Raw genomic sequence first — 10,958 nt, 5'->3', positions numbered from 1 at the left:
GGGCCACATTGTGAGGTACTCAGCACCTGGGGTTGGCAGGAACACCACTGGTTATGTTGTCACTGTCACTCCCATGCCAGGGACCAGGGGCCAGAGGCTCAGAGAAGGTCACTGATGAGCTCATGGTCACAGACCCAGGAAGAGGCAGAACCTGCCGGAAGCCACAGGGCATACAGACAAGGCCCTATCTCTGGGCAGATCCTGGAAGATGTTCCCTCCTCCACAACTCCCCCTGGGGGAAGCCGGCAGGAAGCCACTGTCCAAAGTCTTAGCCCAGAGCTTGGACTTGACCCAGGGGCCCCAGAGTAGAAGAATGTTCTGGCTCTGAGCCAGGTCCGTGCTCATGAGTGTCACGGGGGAGAAGGGGCTCAGCCTGCTGAGAGGCCAAGAAGCCATTCCAGCCTCCACTGGGGAGAGGAGATGCCTGCAAATACAAGCCACGGACTCAGGCGACCGGAATCCGGTACAGGCAAGTTCCTGGGAGGGAGAGGCTTGAGGAGGGAGGAGCAGGGAGACCAGGCGCTGTAACGTGGAAGACACACAGCCGTCACGGTTGCTGGTGAGAAACGGAACAAGGGCCCGAGCGTGCACCATGCGTCTGGCCAGGAGCATCACCTGGTGGGGCATTGTGTTCCTCCTCACTGCACTGAGCGTTTAAGGCCAAGTGAAGCAGACACAGAGACCAGGGTCTGTCTCCTGAAGAGGAGGTGGGATGTGCATAAGCTGCTCTTAGGGCTGAGTTTGCATCCGGACTGCCTCACCTGCCGGTTATGAGGCCCTGGGGAGGCGAGTGGGCTCTCTGAGTGCCAGTCTCTGGGTCTGCTGTAATGCTGCCCGTGGGGGTTGTGATAGTGCAGGGAGACAGCCCCCTGCAGGCACGAGCTCTCCATGGACGGCAGGGATGGCTCAGCAAGTGCCTGAGCACTGCAAGTGGTTATGAAGGGAGGCGACAGAGAGAGAGGGAGGGAGGGAGAGGGAGAGGGAGAGGGAGATGGAGAGAGAGAGGGAGAGGGAGAGGGAGAGGGAGAGGGAGAGGGAGAGGGAGAGGGAGAGGGAGAGGGAGATGGAGAGGGAGAGGGAGAGGGAGAGGGAGAGGGAGAGGGAGGGAGACAGGGAGAGGGAGAGAGAGAGAGGGAGAGAGAGAAAGGAAGAGAGAAAGAGAGAGGGAGGGAGAGAGAGAGGGAGGGGGAGAGAGAGAGAGGGAGAGAGAGAAAGGAAGAGAGAAAGAGAGAGGGAGGGAGGGAGAGAGGGAGGGGGAGAGAGAGGGAGGGGGAGGGAGAAGGAGAGGGAGAGAGAGAGAATCACATACTTATCTTTTTTTTTTAATTTTTGGCAGGCAGAGTGGACAGTGAGAGAGAGAGAGACAGAGAGAAAGGTCTTCCTTTTGCTGTTGGTTCACCCTCCAATGGTCGCCGCGGCCGGTGCTCTGCGGCCGGCGCATAGCGCTGATCCGATGGCAGGAGCCAGGTACTTCTCCTGGTCTCCCATGGGGTGCAGGGCCCAAGGACTTGGGCCATCCTCCACTGCCCTCCCTGGCCACAGCAGAGAGCTGGCCTGGAATAGGGGCAACCGGGACAGAATCCGGCGCCCCGACCGGGACTAGAACCCGGTATGCCGGCGCTGCAAGGTGGAGGATTAGCCTAGTGAGCCGCGGCGCCGGCCGAGAATTACATGCTTATCACAAGGGCTCTCTGAAGAAGATGCCGTGCTATGAGGTACAGAGAGGACCTCCCCAGTCATAACTTGTAGGAGAAATACCTGGATGCAAAGGGCTCTGGTGGAACTGGGAGCTCTTGGAAGGATGAGCTGAGACGTAGCTGTCACATTCCCCCACGGGGAGATGGCAGGTTCTGCAGAAAACACAGCAGGAGTCCTCGAAACCAGTGATGAGAATAACAGGACGAGAAAGCTTGGGGGCGTGACCTTTATCCGCTCCTGATGTGGGGTGTTCAGAGCGTTAAGCTGAGGGGACTGCCCAGGCTGGGCATCACCTCCCTGTTCACTTTCTTTTTCTGACTCCCATCATCAAAATCGCCCGTGATGGCTGCAAATCCTTCCCTGCTCCCTTGCCTCCCACCCGCCCCATGGACTAACTGGCAGGGCTGGGGGTGGGGCACTGGTGGGGGAATGGGACCCAGTGAGATCCAGCTCCTTGGCTCTTTGCACATTTAACACTCAATATTCTCATGAGTGAAGAGAGAGGGGGAGAGAGAGAGAGAGAGAGAGAGAGAGAACTTCCATCCACTGGTTCACTCCCCAAGTGGCTGCAATGGCCAGGGTTTGACCAGGCTGAAGGCAGGAGCCAGGAGCTTCATCTGGGTCTCCCACATGGGTGCAGGGGCCATGCACTTGGGCCATCTTCTGCTGCTTTCCCAGGCCTTCAGCAGGGAGCTGGATCAGAAGTGGAGCAGCCGGGACTTAAACTGGTGCCTGTATTGGATGCTGGTACCACAGGCACAGCCTTTACCTGCTATGCCACAACATTGCCCCCACCATTCACAGATGAGGAGCCAGAGGAATGGATGGGTTGGTTGAGGCCATAACAGAATTATTAAGGGTGCAGTTGGGTGCCACCCAGGCAATCTGTCTCTCTTCAGGGTTCAACCACTCCCTAGGCAACTAGCAATGCCACGAGAAACCACTACAGACCAGGGGCTGACAGTGCAAATTACTCTCACAGTTCTCAGGCCCTGAAGTCCAAGGCCAAGGTGCCAGCAGGGCTGGTTTCTGCTGGGGCCTCCCTCCCTGGCTTGCAAGTGGACTCTCTCTCTGTGTCTTCTACAGGCTTCCCTCTGCCCCATCTATGTGTTAACTTCTGCTCAGAAGGACATCAGTCTGGTCTGATTGGGGCCAACCCCCATGACCTCACATAACCTTGGTCACTTCAGTTACCCCTTTAAAGACTCCTTTCCTAAATGTAGTGACTTCTGCTACTGAGGAGAGTTAGGACAGCAACACTGGGAGTTGAGGGGATGCAGTTCAGGCCATAACCAACACGGGTCACATAGCCTCTGACTCCAAGGGAAGCAGTGCTGATTTCATTCTTTTTATTCTGTCTGTAGGTCTTGTTCTGCTAAGATCTTGATCCTGTGGTTGTCAAGGCTCATATTGGCAGACTGCTATATGCTACGTTGATCTACAGGTGTTTAATGGATCAGAAACATGAGGTTTGGAGGCAAACGTTTGGCACAGCAGTGAAGTCGCTGCTTGGAACACTCACACCCCACACTGGAGTGCCTGACTCATGTCCTGACTCCTCTGTTTCCAGTGGATACACGTTCCTGCTGATGTGAGCCTAGGAGGCAGCAAATATTGGCTCAAGTACTTGGGCACCTGGCAATCGCATGGAAGACGTAGTTGGAGCTCCCGAGTCCTGACTTCAGCCTGGCCCAGCTCCGGCTGTTACAGATAGTTGGGTGTGGATGATACTGTACCTGGCAAGGCGTCCCTTGCAGGAGGTTGAGAGGGCCGGGCACACCATGCCTCCAGGCAAGGACCCCACAACCTGACTGCTGGCAGCAGCAGGAGCCCCGGGTACTCCCCCTCCCCTCCCAGGTAAAGCGCCCTGTTATTGCCAACCAGATAAACAGCTCCCGGGTGCAGCCCAGGCCCATTAGGACCACCTGGAAAACTATCCTAGCTTCAAGCTGATTGGAGAAGCATAACGGTGCCAGTAGCAGTGCTAGCCTATAGAGTTAGTGTTGCTCTGAATTAGCCACACCCCTTCTGCCTGCCCTTTTAAAGGTGTGCGTGGTCATTAATAAACGAACGTGGTCACTGAAACTTGTCTTCAGTACTTCTTGCCAAAGAACGCCATCGCCACACGATCCCGCAGTGCTCAGGCCTCCCGGGTTGAGCCCACACTTGGGGAGTGAACCAGTGGGTGAATGTCATCTGTCGTCTGTCTCTCTGCCTTTCAAATAAAATAAAAATAAATTACTTTAAAAATAAGGCTTAATGTGGCCCAGAAATTCTCAACCCATGATTCAGATAGTATTAAACTGAGTAATCTTGAAGGTTTCTTTTCCCAGGAGTCATCATTCCTTATGTACAAAATTAAAAAAAAAAAAAACAAAGCTGTCAAAAGAGTTAGACATTTGGAGGAGGGAAGAGTGGAGAAGAAAGTCAGATGTCATCTGTGTCTACAATTAAACAGCTTGTTTTTTACTGGGAAGTCAGAGCTATGAAAATCTAAAGGTTCATAGGAGAAAATTTCTGTTATAATATTATGACAAAACAGTGCGACAAAAATATACATGCACAAAGTCATGCTTAAAAATAAAACATTGTGGACCCTGCTGTTTCACCCATCATCTGCGTTCACCCATTCACCCTGGATGAGCAGTAGGAGAAGGCTGGGCTAGAAGCAGAGGAGCAAGGACTTGAACCAGGCACTCTGATATGGGATGTGGGGCATCCCAAGGGGAGCGTCACAGGGGACAGTATTCTGGGACAGCTTTTCCTCTTAAGACCTGGAATATATCTCTGATGAGAAGTCAGCCATGGGTCCAATTGGAGATCCTCTGGAAGTAATCTGGTGTTTCCATGATGCACATTTTAGAATCTCTTCTTTCTGTTTTACTGTGGAGAGTTTGACTACAGGGTGTCGTGGTGAAGATCTTTCCTGGTCACGTTTGTTAGGAGTTCTGTGTGCTTCCTGTCCTTGGACATCCCTTTCTTTCCCCAAATTAGGGAAGCTTTCTGTAATTATTTCACTAAAAAGGCCCTCTAATCAATTCTTTATTTCCACACCTTCAGGAAATCCTAAGATCCGCATGATGGGCCATTTGATAGTATCCCATAGATCTCCAACACTGCTTTTCAGTTTTCTAATTTCTTCTTTTTTTTTTTTTTGTCTGACTGTAAAATTTCCAGAGATTTTTCTTCTCAGATAATCTTTCTTCTGTCTCACTGAGTCTGTTGCTAAGGCTTTCCACTGCTTTTTAAATTTGATCTATTGACTTCTTCATTTCCAATATTTCATTCTGGTTTCCTTTTAAAATCTCAATTTCATGAGAAAAATTTTCTTTCATGTCATGTACGGATTTCTTTAGTTCCTGGATTTGCTTCTGATTACTTCTAAGTAACCCTACAAGCAGTTTTTTAAATTCTGTGTCTGGTATTTCTTCAGTCTCTTCATTTTCAGATTCTAGTGTTGAAGTGTTGATGTGTTCTTTTGGGGGAACCATGTTGTCTTCCTTATTCTTGTCTCCTGAATTTCTGTGCTGATTTTTAGGGTTTGTGGGGATACTTTTTGGCTTACTTTTTTCCTTGTGATGACTTTTATCTTTGGACTATGCCTCTGGGGATTAATGAAGTGTCTGCTCTTTAAGGAATACCCTGAACTGTGTTCTGGGTGTGGCCAGGGAGCCCTGTTCCATGCTCCAGGGTGAGGGCAGTGTCCAAGGTGATTCCCAAATTGAGTATAGTAAATTTCTCCCCTCTCTTCTCTCTCTCTCTCCCTCTCTCTCTCTCTCTCTCATCAAAGGGGAATTTTGTTCATCTCTGTTGTCTTAGTCTCGTGTTCACCTCCTCTCCTCCAAAGAGAGCAATGCCTGGGCGCCAGCCCCAGTGGGTACAGATTCACCCACACTGCCACAAGAACCACACAAAGGATCCACGCAGTCCCCGGTGTGAGCACAGATCCAGAAGCAGGGACCCTTACCAGGGAATTGAGGAGCCCCAAGTGTGTAAAAGTGCCCCAGGACTGCCCAACGACCCAGCCACACCCTGCGCCCTCAAACAGCCATAGTTTACACAGTCCCAGAACACAAGGCTCCCACAGTCACGAGCACCCAGCTCCCTGTCAATTCTCCCAGCCAGACTCAGGCATCTCCTTCTGTTTGGTTGCTGGGCACATGGCCATGAGCTGGTACAGCTGTTATGTATGTTAAAAATGGCACCCCCTCCCCAGTCTCGGCTAGATACAGGACACTGGTGCCAGGTAGTCATGAAGAAATGTGGCCCCCCATTTTTATCTCTAGGTTGGCAGTCCACAGGGCTCTGATAGCAAATTTTAACACACCAGAGGTAACCAATACATTGATTTGTACTACCAAGCTGGCCAATTTGAGAACAGATGTAAAAGTCTCCTGCAGGCATCCTATGTGTTTGTGGGTAAGTTTGGGTCACAATTGTCATTGCAGGGAGAGACCCCAAGTGTGCACTGGCCTCAGAGGACTGAGTCCTCTCCAAGGCTGAGTGTTTCCTGGGGTCCAAGTGTACTGGGCACTGCTGCAGCTGTGGGGGGTGTCTTCCTCAGGACTGGGCGAAGCCTGTGACTTATGTCCTTGCCGTTTTCTTATCATCTGTGCAGTAATAGGGGACAGTATGAATGCCTTTGGGTGACTGTGTCTCCCTTTAAGTAGTCTGGGAACTCTAAATGACTTATTTTTCTTTGCTGGTTTCATTTCAGCCTGGCTTGATTGGTTTTGCTACATGTCTAGTGTTTAGATTGATGACTTGGCTATGAGAACAGTTAGACATAGTGGATTTACTATAAGAGAATTAGGTATTGCTGACAATTGGCTTAATTTTAACATAAAATTTTCTCCTTTGTATTTTAATGTATTGAAACAGATTCATAAAGAAAGTCCTAAGAATACAAGGCAGACGTTAAAAATGATCATTGCAACCACTTTTCCACAAGAATCAAATATTTTAATCTTCTACAATCATAACAAAGTGCCAGGATAAATTAGATGTCAGCAATCACACTGAGCTATCATCCATAACCCCAGTTTCAACTGTGCCAAAACAATCTCATTTTGTAATTGCTTGATATTATAAGAAAATGTTATAAATTTGAGCTCATAAAATATATTTGTATGAAGGAAACATTAATTTCGCTTTTCATCTGCTTTGTATTTGACAGATCTACCTAAGAGCTCATTTGGACACAGAAGCTTCCTTTCTGAAAGTTTGGAAAGTGTTAGCGTGAGTGACAACCACAGTCATCACACCCATGCGACTCTTCAGCACTCAAAGCTGAAACTGCTGATGTTGCAACCAGGTTGCCGTTGCTTCCCAGAATCCGCGTTCTAGTTAATCATTGACTGCTTTGAGATTCTCCCATGCTGTACAAGTTATTTTTAACTGTATGAGGATTCGGGGTTTTCCCTGGGAAATAACCCACTTGCTCATTACTTTTGGTGTTGCTCGTGGTGTCGGAAGTCACAGTGTGACAGATGTCGCGAAGGTCTACCTGGCCCAGGCAAATGGAAGTGAAATTCTCACCTCCTGGAAACCAGCTTGTCAAGGGGATTTGCCACTTTTCTAGCCTTCACTTTCAAGGTAGCAAAGTCAAATTCTCAAATCTGAAGGCTGCGTAAGTATTCCAACAGAGAGAACATAGGTTGCTTCTCCATTACCATGACTTTCAGGGTTTCATAGTCCCAATCCATTTCAGTGAAGGTAGCCTCTGCCCCAGCAAGGGCACTGGGAAGTGTAGGCGTCCCTTTTCCTCACCATGTTTCAGAGTGGGTTGAATGAATTTCACTTTGAAAGAAAGACTGGATCAAGAAATTATAAAGGGGGGGGGGGGGTTCCAAGATGGCAGACTAGTGACAGGGTGGTCCGATTTTAGCTGGGTGAAATCAATGTTTAAAAAGATGGCGATAGGGCCGGCACTGTGGCTCACTAGGCTAATCCTCTGCCTGCGGCACTGGCACCCCGGGTTCTAGTCCCGGTTCAGGCGCTGGATTCTGTCCCGGTTGCTCCTCTTCCAGGCCAGCTCTCTACTGTGGCCCGGGAGTGCAGTGGAGGATGGCCCAAGTCCTTGGGCCCTGCACCCCATGGGAGACCAGGATAAGTACCTGGCTCCTGCCATTGGATCAGCGCGGTGCGCTGGCCGCAGCACGCCAGCCTCAGCGGCCATTGGAGGGTGAACCAAGGGCAAAAGGAAGACCTTTCTCTCTGTCTCTCTCTCTCACTGTCCACTCTGCCTGTCAAAAAAAAAAAAAAAAGATGGCGATAGTGCACTCTCGGATGAAAGTTGTAGGTGGAATTGCAGTGAGAGGTCCTGCGAAAGCCATAGAAATGGCCCAGACCTGCACAGAAATTGCAGACATGCAACAACATGCAATGAAACAGTAAAAGAACCAGCAGCTTGGATGTGGGGAAGAAGGCACCTGCCCTGGAAAACCAGGTGAGATTGAACTGCACGGGCCCGTGCCACTGTTGACACAGTGGGAGGGAGAGCTTAGCGAACTGCACCTTTTTGATTCCAGCCTGGATCCCTCAGGACAGTGGGACGAATGTTCACCTAGGGTTGGGGGAAGCAGCGTGTCTCTCACTCTGCCCTTCCCACCCGCTACAATGATGACCTACAGCCAGTAGTGGGAGGGCTGACACCTTTTTTGGACGTAGGTAGTGGTTGCTCCAGTTGGTGTGCATGCGTCCAGCAGTTATGGGGGTCGCCCTCTACCCAGTTGGTGGGGACAATCGCAGCAGTTCAAGAACACCTGTCGGGGAGGGTCCACCATGCAAGATGCGCCCACCCAGAAGCAGGAGGGGAGGGGGAGCTATCCCTACAGAAGCGAAATGGCAGCTGTGGGACTCTCCTATGCACCCAGCACAACTGTGAAGCACGGCTGAGGCTGGCAGGTGTTGTGCGTGCCTGTGATCCAGAGATCTTACCAGAGAGAAAAACCCACCTTCTCCACCAACACTGAATCTGGTTGGAAAGATCCGGGCTGGAACACAGACAGCAGCTCTGGGGACACCTCAGTCTCCCTGCAGACAGGATGGGCTAGCGGAGTGGAGTGGCTTCACCATCACTCCTTGACCCTGAGAGCCCTGAGAGCTGACTGAGAAAACACGGTGACTGCGTGAGAAGAGGCAGGGTGTGGCTAGTTCTGGGTAATCATGCAGTGCTGCTGCACACTCTCAGAGCTCCTTGGTTGCCTACAGCAGCTCATAGTAGAGGGAACTGTGCTCACAGGAAGGGCGGTGCAGATCATATGTGTGGTCATACGGTGGTGTTGATGGGTGTTGAGCACGCTGGGGACTAACACCTGGGCATTCCTCAGCTTGGCAGAGGAGGGGTGGTCGTACCAACAGAGGTGATCATTCCTATCCATCCAGTTAACCAGAGGAGAGCTACCACACCCAACTTGGGTGTTACCCTCTGGTCAGTGGTCACTCTATCCTGGAGCACTGACCAGAGCTCCCTGGCCACACCCACCACACACTTCTGGTATTCACTGAAAGTGTAGATATTCCACTAAGCCAAAGAGGCATAGCTAAGATAAAAAGCCATCAGAGAAAAATTCTACAAATGCCTAAAAATAAATGCAGATATTCAAGAAACAATAATAAGGAAGACACTATGACCGCCCTCCCACCAAAATAACACAACAACACTTCAATGTTAGAATGTAAAGATGGGCTGGCGCTGCGGCTCACTAGGCTAATCCTCCACCTGCGGCGCTGGCACACCGGGTTCTAGTCCCAGTCGGGGACCGGATTCTGTCCCGGTTGCCCCTCTTCCAGGCCAGCTCTCTGCTGTGGCCCAGGAGTGCAGTGGAGGATGGCCCAAGTGTTAGGGCCCTGCACCCCATGGGAGACCAGGAGAAGCACCTGGCTCCTGCTATCGGATCAGTGTGGTGCGCCGGCCGCAGCGCGCTGGCCGCGGCGACCATTGGAGGGTGAACCACCGGCAAAGGAAGACCTTTCTCTCTGTCTCTCTCTCTCACTGTCCACTCTGCCTGTCAAAAAAAAAAAAAAAAAAAAAAGAATGTAAAGATGAATCAATTGACAAAATGCCAGCAATGGAATTCAAAAATTAATCATAGGATTACTCAAAAGCACTCAGAAACAAAGGCATGTACTAAAGAAAACTATAAATGATATGAGTGAAAATTTCTCCCATGAAATTGAGATTTCTTTTAGAAACCAAAATGAAATACTAAAAATGAATAATTCAATAGAGCAAATAAAAATACAATGGAAAGCCTTAACAACAGAGTTGGTGAAGTAGAAGAAAGAACATCTGGGCTAGAAGACATATCTCTGGAAATTTTAGAGTCTGAATAAAAACAAGAAGGAGAAATCAAAAAGCTTAAAAACAGCATTGAAGATATATGGGAAACAATCAAAGAACCCAACATATAGGTCTTAGGAATGCCTGAAGGTGTGGAAAGAGAGACTAAAAGACAAGCTTAGTGAAATAATTACAGAAAACTTTTCTAATTTGGAATAATGAAAGGAGTGTTCAACTATAGGAAGTACATAGAATGCCTAATAGATATGACCAGAAAAGATCTTCAAACTATACACTGCCGTCAAACTCTCCACAGTAAAACATAAAGATTCTAAAATGTGCATGAGAGAAACACCAGATTACTTTCAGAGGATTTCCAATTAGACTGACAGCTGACTTCTCATCAGAAACCCACAGGCTAGAAGACAATGGCAAGATATAGTCCAAGTCTTAAGAGGAAAAGATTGTCAACTTTAGAATACTGTTCCCTGCAAAGCTCTGTTTATGAATGAAGGTGAAATAAAGACTTTCCATAACAAACAGAAATTGAAAGAATCTGTCACCAAATATCCAGCCTTACACAAGTTGCTGAAGGATGTGCTACACACAGAAACATAGAAACATGGTCATCACTATGAAAGGAAGTAAAAGCAGAAGATCTCCCAGTAAAAGTACAAGGAAAATCCAAATTAAATGATAGGAATATTCATGGAAAAATGGCAGGGTCAAGTAATTACTTATCAGTAGTCACCTTGAATGTAAATGTCCTCAACTCTCCAGTTAAAAGATACAGACCAGCTGAATGGATTAAAAACCAGACCCAGGGGGCTGGCATCATGGCACAGTAGGTTAATCCTCTGCCTGTGGTGCTGGCATCCCATATGGGCACCTATTCTAGTCCAGGTTGCTCCTCTTCCAGTCCAGCTCTCTGCTATGGCCTGGGAAAGTAGTAGGAGATGGCCCAAGTCCTTGGGCC

General features: G+C 49.2%; 1 long non-coding RNA gene across 1 annotated transcript; it reads left to right on the top strand.

The window, feature by feature from the left end:
• Positions 1 to 324: 324 nt before the first annotated feature.
• On the top strand, positions 325 to 7,142 carry LOC138848721 (uncharacterized). The gene is made up of 2 exons (XR_011386817.1): positions 325 to 463; positions 6,875 to 7,142. It is a non-coding gene; the product is annotated as an uncharacterized lncRNA (long non-coding RNA).
• The last annotated feature ends 3,816 nt before the right edge of the window (positions 7,143 to 10,958 follow it).

The sequence above is a fragment of the Oryctolagus cuniculus genome, chromosome 2 (genome assembly GCF_964237555.1).
Source record: "Oryctolagus cuniculus chromosome 2, mOryCun1.1, whole genome shotgun sequence".
NCBI lineage: Eukaryota > Metazoa > Chordata > Mammalia > Lagomorpha > Leporidae > Oryctolagus > Oryctolagus cuniculus.
The sequence above is the reverse complement of the archived record's forward strand: the minus strand, read 5'-3'. Positions and strand labels throughout refer to the sequence as shown.